At 38.2% G+C, this 17,123-nt stretch overlaps 1 pseudogene; it reads right to left on the bottom strand.

Moving 5' to 3' along the window:
• Positions 1-624: 624 nt before the first annotated feature.
• LOC122901919 lies at positions 625-1,407 on the bottom strand (annotated as a pseudogene).
• Positions 1,408-17,123: the final 15,716 nt, after the last annotated feature.

The raw sequence follows: 17,123 nt of genomic DNA, 5'->3' as shown, positions 1-17,123 counted from the left end.
CCAGAGTTGAGACCAAGAGTCAGAAGTTCAATTGACTGAGTTGCCCAGGCGCCCCTGTGTATTAATTTATTTAACATAAAATATACTTTTCTTGACTCAGAGGGTCATAAAAATTACTGCTAAAGTAGATACTAGGCAAACAAAAGGTGATGTAGAGGTCCAGTTACCTTGGGGTTTAAACTAAGAGAAAAGGTCATAATGTTTTCATGCAGTACATACTTCTTTCTTTAAATAACAGTTGTGACAAATAGCAAAAAGAATTGTGGAATGCTGCACTTGTGATCCATACAAAACTCCAACATTTTGGATTATGCATAATTTAAGGAAATGTCTCAGACCCTTTTTAAATACTGTAGTAGCTAAAAAAGCATGCCTTACTTAGGTGGGTATAGGGATGCAGTTTAGAAAAGAGAGCTATCACACTGGAACTACTCAATTTCTTCAAAATCACTGAGCAAGAAAAGCAACATTGATTTTACACAACCTCTACATGAGGTTAAATCCTGACTTAAATCCAAGAGCAAAACTTAAGACTCTCTTCTTCTATTTTTGGTAAACAACTACATCGTAGAGTTAGATGACCTTTCCCTCAGGATTTTACCTGGGAGTGGCCTTTTTAACTTTTTATTTAAAAGAGGGTAGATTTGGCACTTTTATACTGATGTCACCTATGTTAATATTTCTTGGGATCTCAGGAAGATTCACATTCTTTACAGGTGATTGAACACGGGCTGGAGCCCCACCCTCTAAGCCAGCCTAGGATTTCTCCAGTTTATTTTGTGCATCAATTTGTGTAACAATCTCATCCATGTTGGTCTCCACTACAATTCCCCATTGCAATTTCTGGAAGAGTATTGTGAACCTTGGGGTGTCTAGTGGCCCAGCTGGTTAAGTGTCCAACTCTTGGTTTCAATTCAGGTTATAATCTCGGGGTTGAGCCCATTCTGGGGCTCTGTACTCAGTGGGGAGTATGCTTGAGGATTCTCTCTATCCCTCTTCCCCTCCCCCTGCTCACATTCTATCTCTCTCAAATAAATCTTAAAAAAAAAAAAAAAAAGAATTGTGAACCTTATCTGCTGGAAAATTAAATCCAGTTCAGAGACCTATTCAAAACACTTGTCTAATGTTTCCACAAATACTTGAACTACATCCAAAACACCAAGTTCATTTTCCAAAGAATCCACACAGAAGTCAAAATATAACGTTGTATAATGTTTGTAAACAAGTTTGTTGTCAGATTGTCCAATTAACAATACCTCTTCTAGGAAATTACAAAAGTTTTCATTCCTTAGATACCTTATGGATTGTCTCTCTGATATTTTGCTGTTACAGGTCTTTACAGTAGGGCTGGTGGAACTTGGAGAGCTACAGTTTCCCATGGTTCTTGAAGATGAGTATCTTCTTCATCCCAGATGAGCTGTCCTGACTGGGTGGGGGCTGGTGGGTGACCCTTCCCTGGGGATCTTGCCAGCAATCTTTCACCACCTGTTGTATATTAATTTTGTATCCCACAACTTGACTGACTTCATTTATTAGTCCTAAGTGGTTTTTTTGTTTGTTTGTTTGTGGAGTATTTAGGGTATCCTATGTATTCTGTCCTATCATCTATAAATAGTGACAGTTTTACTTCTTCCTTTCCAACTGTGTGCTTTTTATTTCTTGTCTAATTGCTATGGCTAGGATTTCTAATACCATGCTGAATTAAAATGGTGAGAGTAGACATCCTTGTCTTGTTCCTGATATTAGACAAAAGGCTTTCAGTTTTTTACCATTGAGTATGATATTAGCTGTGGGTTTGTCATATATGGCCTTTGATATGTTGAGGTACATCTCCTTTATACTTCATCATGAAAAGTTGTTGAATTTTATCAAATACTTTATTTTTGTACCTATTGAAATGGCCATATGATTTTTATCTTTCATTTTATTACTGTGGTGTATCATGCTGTTTGATATGCAGCTCTTAAACCATCCCTGCATCCCTGGAATAAATCCCACTTGACCATGATGTATGATCCTTGTAATATATTCCTTAAATTCCTTAAATTTGTTAACATTTTCTTGAGGATTTGTGCATCTGTATTATTAGAGATAGTCACCTATAATTTTCTTGGGGGCATCCTTGTCTGGTTTTGGTGTCAGAGTAATGCTTGCCTCATAAAATAAAATTAGAAACATTCCCTGCTTTTCAATGTTTTGGAGGAGTTTGAGAAGGATAGGTTTTAAATCCTGTTTGAATATTTGGTAGAATTCACCAGTTAAGCTATCTAGTCCTAGGCTTTCTGTTCAGAGATTGTTGATACTAATTCAATCTCCTTACTAATAATCGATCTCTTCAGATTTTCTATTTCTTTATGATTCTGTCTTAGAAGATTATAAGTTTCTGGGAATTTATTCATTTCTCCTAAGTTGTCCAACTTGTTGACACATCATTGTTTGTAGTAGTCTCTTATTTTTTGGATATCTGTCATATCAGTTGTGATTCCTCATTGATTTTGTTCTTTTTTCTTTTGAGACCTTTTTTTTCCCTTGGTGAGTCTAGCTAAAGTTTTGACAGTTTGGTTTGTTCATTCAAAGAATGAGCCTCTTCGCTTCATTGATCTTTTCTATTGTTTTTTTAGTCTCTATTTTCACTCTGATGTTTATTGCACTTTGGGCTTCATTCTTCTTTTTCTTCTTCTTTTTTTGTTTATTTCCTTAAGGTATTTTCTTACTGATTTTATGTCTAGACGATCTATCCGTTAATATAAGTGAGGTTTAAAATCCCCTAATATTATTGTATTGCTGTCAATTTCTCTCTAAGGCGTGTTAATGTTTCCTTTATACATTTTGGTGCTTCTATGTGGGAGGAGTATATATTTATAAATATTATAGCTTCTTGCTAGATTGACCCTTTTATCATTATGTAGTACCCCTCTTTGTCTTTTTTAAAAAAAGTCTTTGTTTTAAATTTATGTTGTCCAATATGTGTATAGCCATACTAGCTTTCTTTTTGTTTCTATTTTCATGGAATATCTTTTTTCCATCCCTTTGCTTTTAGTCTGAATATGTCCTTCTAAATCAAATCTCTTGTAGATACAACATAGATGTCTTTTTATCCATTCAGCCACTCTTTTGTTTTGATTGAAGAATATAATCTATTTACATTTAAAGTAATTATTGACAGATATGTACTTAATCCCACTTTGTCAATTGCTTTCTGGCTATTCTCTTGTGGTTACTGTGTGAAGTTCATATATTAACTTGTGTGTACTATAACAGTGTATTTTAAGTTGATAGCAAATTAAATTTGAATGCATTCCAAAACTAAATTTTTGCTCTCTTCCCCCATATTTTATGTTTTCAATGTCACATTTTATATCTTTTCATTTTATGTATCCCTTAATTAATTATCATGGTTTTAGTTAATCTTAATAGTAGCTTTATAAATGTCTAATCCACTGCCTTTCCTATATTTATCTTTTCCAATGAGATTTTTATTTTTTTATGGTTTCTTGTTATTGATTAGTTTCATTTCTTTTCAGCTTAAAGAAGTCCCATAGCATTTGTTGTAAAGGCAGTTTAGTAGGGATAAACTTTAGCTTTCGCTTATCTGGGAAACTTTCTCTTCTTCAATTCTGAATGATAACCTTGTTAGGTAGAATATTTTTGGTTCTGAATTTTTTTCTTTCATCACTATGAATATGTCCTCCCACTCCCTTCTAACCTGCACAGTTTCTGCTGAGTAATCTATTGATAGTCTTAAGAGTTTCCTTTGTATATAATAATTTCTTTTTCTCCTGCTTTTACAATTGTTTCTAACTTTGGACATTTTAATTATAATGTATGTTGGTGTGGTTCCTTTTGGGTTCATCAATTTTGGAACTCTCTGGGCTTCCTGAATCTAGACGTCTCTTTCCTTCCTAGGTTAGGGAAGTTTTTAGCCTGTCTGTCTGTCTGTCTTTCTTTCTTTCTTTCTCTTTCTCTCTCTCTCCCTTTCTTTCATTCATTCATTCATTCATTCATTCATTTCTTTTTGGTGTTCCAGAATTCATTTCTTATGAACTACATCCAGTGCTCCATGCAATATGTGCCCTCCATAATACCCACCACCAGTCTCACCTAACCTCCCACCCCCCTTCTCTCCAACACCCTCAGTTTGTTTCTCAGAATACACAGTTCCTCATGGTTCTTCTCCTCCTCCAATGTCCCCCAACTCCCTTTTCCTTTCCAGCTTCCCATGTCCTCTGTGTTATTCCTTATGCTCCATAAATAAGTGAAACTGTATGATAATTGACTCTCTGCTTGATTTATTTCACTCAGCATAATCTCCCCCAGCCTTGTCCCTGCTAATACAAAAGTTGGATATTCATCCTTTCTGAGGGAGGCATAATACTCCATAGTATACATGGACCATATCTTCTTTATCCATTCATCCATTGAAGGGTATCTTGGTTCTTTCCACAGTTTGGTGACTGTGGCCATTGCTGCCATGAACATGGGGTACATGTGGCCCTTCTTTTCACTACACCTGTATCTTTGGGGTAAATACCCAGTAGTGCAATTGCAGGGTCATAGGGTAGCTCTATATTTAATTTCTTAAGGGATCTCCATACTGTTTTTCAAAGTGGCTGCACCAACTTGCATTTCCACCAACAGTGTACAAAGGTTCCCCTTTCTCCACATCCTCTCCAACACATGTTGTTTACTGTCTTGTTATTTTGGCCATTCTGACTGGTGTAAGGTAGTATCTCAATGTTTTTTTTTTTTAATTTTTATTTATTTTTATTATTTATTTTTTTTTTTTGATTTTTTTTCCATGATTTTTTTTCCAATTTATTTATTTTCAGAAAAACAGTATTTATTATTTTTGCACCACACCCAGTGCTCCATGCAATCCATGCCCTCTATTATACCCATCACCAAGTACCCTGACCTCCCATCCCCCGCCCCTTCAAAACCCTCAGATTGTTTTTCAGAGTCCATAGTCTCTCATGATTCACCTCCCTTTCCAATTTCCCCCAACTCCCTTCTCTCTATCTCCCCATGCCCTCCATGCTATTTGTTATGCTCCACAAATAAGTGAAACCATATGATAATTGACTCTCTCTGCTTGACTTATTTCACTCAGCATAATCTCTTCGAGTCCTGTCCATGTTGCTACAAAAGTTGGGTATTTGTCCTTTCTGATGGAGGCATAATACTCCATAGTGTATATGGACCACATCTTCCTTATCCTTTCATCGTTGAAGGGCATCTTGGTTCTTTCCACAGTTTGGCGACCGTGGCCATTGCTGCTATAAACATTGGGGTACAGATGGCCCTTCTTTCACTACATCTGTATCTTTGGGGGTAAATACCCAGTAGTGCAATTGCAGGGTCATAGGGTAGCTCTATATTTAATTTCTTAAGGGACCTCCACACTCTTTTCCAAAGTGGCTGCACCAACTTGCATTCGCACCAACAGTGTACAAGGTTCCCCTTTCTCCACATCCTCTCCAACATGTTGTTTACTGTCTTGTTATTTTGGCCATTCTGACTGGTGTGAGGTAGTATCTGAATATGGTTTTGATTTGAATCTCCCTGATGGCTAGTGATGATTTTTTTTTTTTCTTTAAAAAGTCTCTTCTTCTTTCTTTTCTCCTTGGGAGGCTTTTATAATGCAAATATTCTGTTTGATGTTCTATAGGTCCCTTAGGTTGCCTTCATTCTTAAAAATATTGTTTTTCCTTTCTGCTGCTCTGTTGGGGTGATTTCTTTTCCTTTGTCTTCCATCTCACTGACTTTACTGCTTCATCTGGTCTGCTTTTGAGCCCTCTAGTGTATTTTCAATTCAGTTATTGTATTCTTCAGTTCTGTGATGTCTCTTTGGTACTTTCTTACATTTTCTATCTCTTTATTGAAATTCGCAATGTGTTCATTCTCCTCCCAAGATCAGTAAGTATCTTTATGACCATTGCTTTGAATTCTTTATCAGGCAAATTACTTATCTTTTTATCGTTAAGTTCTTCCTGAGCTTTTTGTTTCTATGTGTAAGGTGAGGCAGCTCCTCTGTTTTGAAGGAGTTACTTCATGTAGATGATGAAGCTTCTCATTTACCCTGCCCTAGCTCTTGGTTGTCTCTCAAAACCTCCAGATTGTCTAAACTTCTTGAATTATTTTTGATATATCTTCATTGTTGAGGGTGTGCTGAAACCTATATAAAGTGACCATTCCAAGAGGAGAAATCTTAGCCCCTATTTTCAGGCCAATTAGAAGACAAACTCTCATGCAGCAGTTTTTAAAGTATGTAAGTATATGTACCATCCTATGGGGCCACAGTTGCTGACCTCTAGATCAGGTTATCTGGAGATGTATCCTGGGCAACATTTGCAAAAATTGGGGAAGTGTAGAAACAAGTGTAGAAACTCCTTTGTGTGAAGTCTCATCTCTCATCAAGTTGTAGCAAGGCCAAAAGGGTATGCAAAGATTGTTTCTCCCTGATTATCTTATGTGGTTGCTTAGCCTCTAGATGTGTGGCAAACCTGAAGACTGTCTATCAGGCTGAAGTTCCAGGCTAAGTAAATAGGTCTTTTCATAGGAAGACTGGAGTTGTGTTTCAGTCTGCTGTCTGTGTAATGCCCTGGATATGGTGGCCTACCAGTAAGTCTTTCCTATTGTTACTTTTAAGTGCAGCTCAGGAATGCCGCCACCCTCCCCGCCCCCCACCAGCCATGAGAGCCAGGCAATCAAGGATATCCCCTGTGTGGATTATGATGCCTTTTTGCTTTAGCAGTATAGAGGTGGAAGGGCAAGGCTCACTCACTGGCTTCAGAAAGCAAGTAGGAATTGACTCGATGGTGTCCTTTTGTGGGTTCCAGGAATGCAGTGAAAGAATACCTTACCTCTCTGCATGCACCAGCTTTAGGTTGGGGGTGGACGAATGCCATGACTGATTCCATTCACCAGCCCTAGCCAAGGAGCAAAGGATGTTACAATTTCCCATGCTTGTGGACTTTAGCAAGGGAGCATGAGAATGCCATGGTGGTTCATACTTGCCCAGCTGGGAAGTGGGAGAGTACATGGTTCATACATGTTCTCTGGCTTTAGCAAGTCAGCAGGATAGTGGTGTGAATGTCTGGGCCCTCCTGTTTTAGTAAGGTGGCCGGAAGTGCCATGTCTAAGCTAGCTTACCTGTGTTGACAGAAAAATTGGCACCCATCAGTGCTTTCATCTCTGGGGATAGTTTCAACCATAACCCATTCCTCCAGTAGATGCTTTTATTTTATTTTTAAAATTTTTATTATGTTATGTTAGTCACCATATGGTATATTATTAGTTTTTTTTTCAATTTATTTATTTTCAGAAAAACATTATTCATTATTTTTTCACCACACCCAGTGCTCCATGCAAGCCGTGCCCTCTATAATACCCACCACCTGGTACCCCAACCTCCCACCCCCCTGCCACTTCAAACCCCTCAGACTGTTTTTCAGAGTCCATAGTCTCTCATGGTTCACCTCCCCTTCCAATTTACCCAAATTCCCTACTCCTCTCTAACGCCCCTTGTCCTCCATGCTATTGGTTATGCTCTACAAATAAGTGAAACCATATGATAATTGACTCTCTCTGCTTGACTTATTTCACTCAGCATAATCTCTTCCAGTCCCGTCCATGTTGCTACAAAAGTTGGGTATTCATCCTTTCTGATGGAGGCATAATACTCCATAGTGCATATGGATGTCTATACTGCCTAGAGCAATCTATACTTTTAATGCCATTCTGATCAAAATTCCACCGGCATTCTTCAAAGAGCTGGAGCAAATAATCCTAAAATTTGTATGGAATCAGAAGAGACCCCGAATTGCTAAGGAAATGTTGAAAAACAAAAATAAAGCTGGCGGCATCACCTTACCTGATTTCAAGCTTTATTACAAAGCTGTGATCACCAAGACAGCATGGTACTGGCATAAAAAGAGACACATAGACCAGTGGAACAGAGTAGAGAGCCCAGATATGGACCCTCAGCTCTATGGTCAATTAATCTTTGACAAAACAGGAAAAAATATACAGTGGAAAAAAGACAGTCTCTTCAATAAATGGTGCTGGGAAAACTGGACAGCTATATATAGAAGAATGAAACTCGACCATTCTCTTACACCGTACACAAAGATAAACTCAAAATGGATAAAAGACCTCAACGTGAGACAGGAATCCATCAGAATCTTAGAGGAGAACATAGGCAGTAATCTCTTTGATATCAGCCACAGCAACTTCTTTCAAGATACGTCTCCAAAGGCAAAGGAAACAAAAGCGAAAATAAACTTCTGGGACTTCATCAAAATCAAAAGCTTCTGCACAGCAAAGGAAACAGTCAAGAAAACAAAGAGGCAACCCACAGAATGGGAGAAGATATTTGCAAATGACAGTACAGACAAAAGGTTGATATCCAGGATCTATAATGAACTCCTCAAACTCAACACACACGAAACAGGCAAACACATCAAAAAATGGGCAGAAGATATGAACAGACACTTCTCCAATCAAGACATACAAATGGCTATCAGACACATGAAAAAATGCTCATCATCATTAGCCCTCAGGGAGATTCAAATTAAAACCACATTGAGATATCACCTTACACCAGTTAGAATGGCCAAAATTAACAAAACAGGAAACAACATGTGTTGGAGAGGATGTGGAGAATGGGGAACCCTCTTACACTGTTGGTGGGAATGCAAGTTGGTGCAGCCTCTTTGGAGAACAGTGTGGAGATTCCTCAAGAAATTAAAAATAGAGCTTCCCTATGACCCTGCAATTGCACTCCTGGGTATTTACCCCAAAGACACAGATGTTGTGAAAAGAAGGGCCATCTGTACCCCAATGTTTATAGCAGCAATGGCCACAGTCGCCAAACTATGGAAAGAACCAAGATGCCCTTCAACGGATGAATGGATAAGGAAGATGTGGTCCATATCATTAGTTTTTGATGTAGTGTTCCAAAATGTATTGTTTACATATGACGCCTAGTGCTCCATGCAATACTTTCCCTCTTTAATACCCAGTACCAGGCCAACCCATCCCCCCACCCACTCCCCTCTAAAGCCCTCAGTTTGTTTCTCAGAGTCTATAGTCTCTCATGGTTTGTCTCCCCCTCTGATTGCTCCTCCTTCATTTTTCCCTTACTTCTCCTCTATGCTATTCCTTATGTTCACCAAGTAGGTGAAACCATATGATAATTGACTTTTTCTGCTTGACTTATTTCACAGTAGATGCCTTTAGATTAGCAAATGCTTTTCTTTTACATATAGCCAAGGTGATTTTCAAACTGCTTTTTTTTCTCCTCTGGGGTGAGACTATGTGCAAGTTATTCAGAAAGGGAATTTCAGTTTCCTTGAGCACTTTGGGACCTCTGGACATCAGCCCTGTTGGTTTTCTAAGCTAGGTATTTAAGGGGTTCATCTTTGTCATGAAGATCCCAAGGGTTAGGGTGCTTGATATGGGGTACCAATACCTTGCTCTTCCAGGAGAAATAAGAGATTTGAGATTCTTCCCTATTGTGTGTTGACCCACTGGTTTTGGGGTTTTGGTGAGATCGTCTCTGTCTCTCCTACTGGTCTCAATGTGGTCTTTTTGTTTTTTCTTGTGGAGAAGCAGTCGATGTAGTTTCAGATCTTTTTCAGGGGAAAATGATCCATATGTAGCTATAGATTTGCTAAGTTCGTGGGAGGAGAGAAGTTCAGGATACTCCTACGCTGCCATCTTCTGGATAGTATTTTGGTTATGGGGTGACGGCTGACTGATGAGGATGCTGGCATTGGCTCTCTGGTGGGGAGACAATTGACCCATCAGGCTGTTGTACAATATTAAGTCATCTTACTGCAGTATTTGTTTCCACATCTGCACAACTACTCAGAGTCCTTATTGTTTATAAAACTTCTGAGGACTGAAGTATATAAAGGGTAAAGGGAAGAAAAATTCTGCAATATAGGTCAAACAGACTTATAACAATGCCTTGGGAGAAAACTTCTGGAGTCTTAACCCTAATACTTAGGATTTAAAAGAGTAACTTGCTGAAAAATACTCAATAATGTCTATGCATATCTGGATACTTTTTTTTCTCGTTATGGCATGATACTTTGCCACTCATACTATTTATAGTCTTTTCAGATGCTAGACTATCAAGTAGGAGGAAAGAAAACTTCTCAATTGGGCAGTATCAAAAGTATAAAGTCTTTCAAAATTTGCAGTATCTAAATAAGGTGGTAGCAGTGAGTTGTGTAAAATACAGGTAATATGAAGGGAAAGTTCTCTTTAGAGAAAATTTACATCTGGCTAAAATGAAAGTTTTGGACTTCCAGAAGGGAAAAAGAGAGTAGTTGCAAAGAAAAAAAAAAGTCAAACATCAATGTTGTTTCTCTTTTTAAATTTGTAAATACTTATTTTTAAAATTGATTTTTTGTTATTTTTAAGAATTTTGATAAGTACAAAGGATTGTGTAAATGCCCCCAAATCAAGATATCTGAAATTCCTCATCCCCCAAAATTCTCTCCTTTCTTCCCTTTTCAAGTAGAACATTCCCCACAGTCTGACCCTTGGCAAACACTCTTCTGTTCTCTTTATCGATTATATGCTGATAGTATCACCACCCAGAAAACAATTAACAACTAAGGTCTTAAAGAAAATACTTCAAAAATTGATTTAGGTAAATGTTTTTGCAGGGATACATTTGCAGAGAAATTTAAAAAGCCTTCAAACATAAAACATCTGAAATTCTAAGGTAGAAGTTGAACAAATGTGAATTTGTGGGGGAAAAATGTTTCTGACTATTAAAGCCTGTTCCTACCGACTTACCTTGAAAAACTTCAGGCATCAACTTAAAAATGGGACTGGGTGCATAGTAATTCAAAATTATTTTGGGGGGGGTAGTGAACAAACTGTTGAAGACCAGTCAAGGAAAAGATTGGTCCTCCTTTGAAACCTTGATTCATCAACCTCTCTCCAAACTAAGATCCTTCTGTTTTACTTACTTATTCCCCTGTATTTCTCCTCTTAAGAGGTCTCATCACTTGTAATTAGGTGTTCATTTAATAATTAATATCTGTCTTCCACGATGTTCAGATGTATTGCTTTACCAATCCAATTGCTAGATTTAGGACCAAACCTGGGATTCTTGAAGGCAAAGATCACATCTTTATATTCCCAGGTTCTGGTACTCTGCCTAACATATAATAATTTGCAAAAAGTTTTTTTTAAGTGATGGATATAGTGAGAGAGGAGATGTTATGAATCTCTTAATGAGTCAGGGGAGAACCTTGTGGGACATCATGGCAGAGTTGGCTAACTCTTGACCAAAATTTCATGCTTACCCTTTCATGACTTGGAGATTTTGTGAGGAGGCAGCGACTCCTGGGGTGACATTTCCCAGACCATTGCCAAGGGGGTGTGGACGGGAAGATGGCTATAAATTCTGGGCCTGCTTTTGTATCGAATGACGTCATGATGCCTTCTCTATTCTCTTTCCCTTTCCACTGATTGGATGGAGAGGTCTCCCAGGACTTGGGGGAGGGCATATATATATATATATGGAATGTAAGCATTTGTAGCATTGTGCCTTTGAAAGTTGGGGTTTGGTTGGTTGGTTAGAGCAGTTAGCCTAACTACAAAGGTCCAGTGTTTTTACTGTCTACGGAAGACCAGATCCATATCTGTTTAGAAATAACAGACATATACACTTGCCTCAGCAGCAGCAACAACAAAGACAAGAAAGGAAGATTGGGATAGGCAAATCTCCAGTGAATAAATGAATAAGATTTAGTGACTTAAAAACTTAAACATTTCAACTAGGAGCTGTATAAAAGAGTAGGTTGAAATGAACAAAACAAAAAAACATACGCCACTAAACAACTAGCCTAAACAGTGGGAATCCAAACTATAGTGTTCCTGAGGGAAAATAGTCAAAAGAAGAAGAAACATTAAGATAGGATTTACATCTGTTAAAAAGAAGTAGGCAGTAATTGTCAGTGAGGACTCTGGCTCAGGGGGAGCTAAGGGGCAGACCAGACAGTGTTGTTGGAAGTCTGAATGAACACTTCTCCTGTGTTTATTAAATACTGCCAAGGCCATATTTCCAGTGCTCAACACATGTTTCCAGGCTTTGCGGAACATGTCTAAATGCAACTTTGAAAGTCCCCTTCCTTCCTTCTCTTCTTCCTTCCTTTAAAATAGGAATTGAGTAAAGAAAAAAATTGCAATTGGGCATTTAAAATCTGAGAGCATCTTTCTGGCTCAGATGAATTACGGCCCTTTTCATATACTTTGAAAAACTGAGCCAGGGGAATGAAAATAATTTCCACACTCTTCCATATTTCATCCAGTTGGTGAAGAAACAACTATCTACAATGGGCAAAGTGCTGTGGGGAATACTACAGTTTGTCCTTAGTAAGCTCATCATACGTATGTGTTGGGCGGAGGGTACAGATAGAGGGGACGACAGGCCTGAGCACAGAGGTTTAAGTGATGCAGCCATCTAGGACAGTTCTGTGACTTTATGGAAAAAAAATCTCAGTCTCAGGAGGATTGTTTTTTTGAGAAAGAGGGTCAGGACTAGCTGGCTTCAAGGCAACTTACAAATGCCCCTGGGGAGCTGACATTTTAGCCACCTGGGATTACAAGAGGCAGCAAAATGGATTTTTCTGCACAAGTATGGCTGATTGTGAGGGTATAGCAATAGAAAGAGTTGCTGCAGGTCTAGGTTTGCCAAGCTTAGATGTAGCTGACCGCTTCAGTTCATGCCCCTGGAAAACTTGAATTGAGGGCCCAACGTCACTGCTGAACTCTGGGCGATGGCTTAGCTGGTTTTCGTGAACCATGTCCCTGTAAATACTGTGAAGCACAGCATTGGGTCAGGCTGACATGCTTCATTTGCTAGGTGCTTCTTCGCTCTGTGCTTTCTAATATTTGGAAACCTACAGCATATTGTATCCTGTTTCACCAAGAAAGAAAAACAAACATCAATGCAGAGCTGGATAAGGGACACGTGTGAGGAGGAGGAATTTTTTACTTCAGCAGAAGGACTTGGTCAGGATAAGGGTTGAGGGGTCCACCAAAACCCAGATTTAGTCATCCCACCTTCCCAATTTTCTCTACTTCTTTCCTTTTTTAAAAAAGGGTCTTTCTTTTTGATTACCTAACCCATGTCATATGTAATCATCATGCCTGAAATTCAAGGTATGTTAATTAAATGCTGTGAGGGAAAAATTAGGTCCATAGGGAACTCAGAGAAAAACTTATTCTGAATGAGAGTGATCAGCTGAGACTTTAAGGAAAAGACAGTAATTGACCTTGACTTTGAAAAATAGGAATTTTTTCTTCACTCTGTATAACAGAAAAACTTCACTCTGCATAACATACATACGGAAACATGCCCAAACCTTAAGTGTACAGGTAGATGAGTTGTTTTGAAATAGAAGTAAAACCTTTTGAGAACATTGAAGTTATCATGCGTCCTCTGTCATTGTCCCTCCTTCCTACCAGAGAGTAACCATTTTCCTAACATTTAACACCACAGACTAGTTGCATCCATACCTTAAGTTTATATAAAAGTATAATTACACAGTATGTATTCTTCCACGTTGGGCTCTTTTAACATTTTGTTTCTAAGTACTGTTGCATAGCATAACTTTTCACTAATTTTCATTGTTCTGTGGTATTCTGTTTAATGTATATACTGTGGTTATGTACATGAATGTTGATATAAATGTTTTCACTTGCATTTGGTTCTTACAGATAATGATGCTAAGAGTATTTTTTTAATGTGCTTTTGATGTTCAGTTATATAAGTCTTTTTTTTTTTTTTAAGATTTTTTCTTTATTTATCTGACAGAGATCACAAGTAGGCAGAAAGGCAGGCAGAGAGAGAAGAGGAAGCAGGCTCCCTGCAGAGCAGAGAGCCCGATGCGGGGCTCAATCCCAGGACCCTGGGATCATGACCTGAGCCGAAGGCAGAGGCTTAACCCACTGAGCCACCCAGGCACCCCTACATCTTTCTTGAGTACGTATTTGAGAATGAAATGGTTGGGTCATAGAGTATGCATATGATTTAACTCCACTTGGTATGTCAAACTGTTTCCAGAGTGGTTGTTGAATAAATTTAAAAACAAACTGTGGGGAAGAGAATTAGAGACAGAAAATTTCATGCTGAGGAGATAGACACATGAAAGAGCCAGAGTGTTTTAGGGTGGTTAGAGTCTTGAGTGTATGAGGGTTACACTAATAGGTAAGTCACACATAGGCAGAGAGAAGAATATGGGAAGCTTGAATACCTTTCTTGGAAATTGGAACTTTGCTATAAGTAATGGGAAGTCCTCGAAGAAGCTAAGGTAGGAGAGTGACAAGGTCAACTCTGCTTTAGGAAGAGGAGTCAGTATGGACTGGCTGCAGGGTTTGGTAGAAGATGAGATTCTGACTTAGCTCCTGATTTCCATCCTCAGTACCCTATTTAGGAGAGAGAATCGCTGAAGTTCCTGAGTAAGTGTTGTCTCTTTTGCAACTCAGAACCTTTTTCTGACTTCTGGATCCCTGAAATTGCTGTTGTTGTGCTTTTGTTTTTTGGCTCTACCTTTCCCTTCTTTTTTTTTTTTTAAATAATTTTTTTAAATAGGCATATAATGTATTATTAACCCCAGTGGTACAGGTCTGCGAATCGCCAGGTTAACACACTTCACAGCACTCACCATAGCACATACCCTCCCCAATGTCCATAACCAAACCACCCTCTCCCCACCCTCTGCACCCCCAGCAACCCTCAGTTTGTTTTGTGAGATCAAGAGTCTCTTATGGTTTGTCTCCCTCCGGATCCCATCTTGTTTCATTTATTCTTTTCCTACACCCCAACCCCCCCACGTTGCATCTCCACTTCCTCATATCAGGGAGATCATATGATAGTTGTCTTTCTCCGACTGACTTATTTTTAACAACTATTACTATGTACTTCTGTTAGCATTCCTTAATTTATTTACTCTTAGTAAGATTTTTATTCTGATAATCTGAACTGCTGTGGTTTTAAGTAGAGATGAAGTGGGAATAAAAGATAGCTAAGGATGGATAATTGTGTATCTGTAAGGGATGTTAGGTATAAGCAAGAGGTTACCCCGGATCCTTTGAGCTTAAATAGTACTCTGTGAAGAATGCTGTCAAAAAGATGCTGAAAGACTTTATGATTCCAAGTCCACACTCCCAAATATTGGGAAAAGCCCTGTCAATATGTGGTACTCTGTTTATAATTTTAATAGGAAAGGCTTCACAGTCTAAGAATAATTTGTATGAAACCATATTAACCATTGATCACCAGAAGACCAATTTAATCTGATTGTTTTATGATGGTATTAGCACACTGTTAAGGGGACCAGATGGGTCAACAAAGAAGTACATAATTATGTGGCAAGGAATGAATTCTGTCAATCAGTTTTTTTTCTAGCAGCACAGCAAAATACATTAACACTACTCCCCCTCCCCCTCAACCCCAGTGTCAAAGGCTTGACATTACCCCTGTTTTTCAACACAAATCTGCCATCATTTAATAGCTTTGGGGTTTGGGCTCAATTAGTTTCAATCTTTGTGGTATGAGCCTGAAACCTAGGCAGAGGCAATCACAATAAATATTTGGTAGACTCCAGAAGAATAATTGTATTCCCTAGCTACAAGCAATTAAGCACTAGATGTATTCCTTGTAAACCTTTGCAAATGCAATGAAAAACATGTTTTAAAAGACAAATAATTAAATGGCTTCTTTCCTTTGTTGGCATTTAGGTAAAAGAAAATTAAAGCTTGTTGTTTTACCTAGGAGGAAAAGATAATTTCTTCTGTAAAAATTATTATGGTTTGTGTATAACCTGCTGATAATCTTTCAGAAATCAAGAGAATAGGATAGATGCCAGAAAAAAGATGGGCAACAGTCCCAAATTTCAAGAGGATAAAAAGAATGGCTTTTACAGACTACTGGGGAGAAGCTTAATTTCAGTTCCCTCCCATCTTCTAGAATGCAGTCTTAAGAACGTTAGATTTAGAAATGCTGTCTGATCCTCTCCCAACACAGTAACCTCTTCTGCAACATCCAAAAATATACCCATTATTAATATAGAAAGAAAATGAAAAAAAAGAATTGAAAGTTGTGTGGTCATTAGGGCCTTGTAAAATGAGAAGGCTTACCTTTCATTACCTAATGAAAGAAGACATTTTGTCACACTTTCTTGAAATTTTTACATATGGATTTAAAGTAGGAGAGGGAATGGACATTTGAAGAGTCCCTTTAATATTATTTTCATCTTTACAATAGTTCTGTGAAATGGACACTTAGAGCATAAAATTTTTAAAAAATGAGGCTTCAAGAGCTCATTTAATTCCTCCTAGATCATTTAAATAGTAAGTGGTAAAAAATTGACCCATTTGATTTTCTTTTTTCCTCTCTCAGAACTCTGTATTGATATTATTCCCCCTGCACTGGACTCATCTCTGCCCCTAATGCAACAACTATCCAATTATGACATATGTCTCCTGCATGAATAACTCCTACGAAGGGGGAGCTCCACTACCTATGATTTTATAGCTTTTTTTTGCATTGGTTCTTCTTTAAATTATCTGATTATTTTACCCAATCTCCGTTTGGTGTCCCTTTATCTTCAACCGATTTCAGTGATGTGCTCCTTCCTTAGTACACATTCTTTCAATCAACATACACTCCCTGGGGTATTGTGACACATACATGGCTTCACCTAACATCTGTATACCAGTGATCCCCCTATTTGAACCTGGGACCTGGATAGCTCTTCTGAGGTTAATGTATCATGATACAGAATCATGTGGGCATGATACTGGATCATGAAAGTCAGCCTGATCATTTGGCTAACAGCCTTCCTACAAACAATTTTCCCCAACTTTAAGTATGTTATACCTTCTGTAGTTCTACTCTGATCTCTTTCTACCTGTATGCTCAAGTCAGAAACACAATGGTTATTTATCACTTCCCTCTGCCTTTCCTCCCCTCATCTACTTGATCATTAATCCTTGTTTTTCTTTCTTTCTTTCTTTCTTTCTTTCTTTCTTTCTTTCTTTTTCTTTTCTTTTTTTTTTTTAAGATTTTATTTGTCAGAGAGAGCACACCAGCA

The sequence above is a fragment of the Neovison vison genome, chromosome 3 (assembly GCF_020171115.1).
Source record: "Neovison vison isolate M4711 chromosome 3, ASM_NN_V1, whole genome shotgun sequence".
NCBI lineage: Eukaryota > Metazoa > Chordata > Mammalia > Carnivora > Mustelidae > Neogale > Neogale vison.
This window is presented reverse-complemented; position numbering and strand designations above follow the sequence as displayed.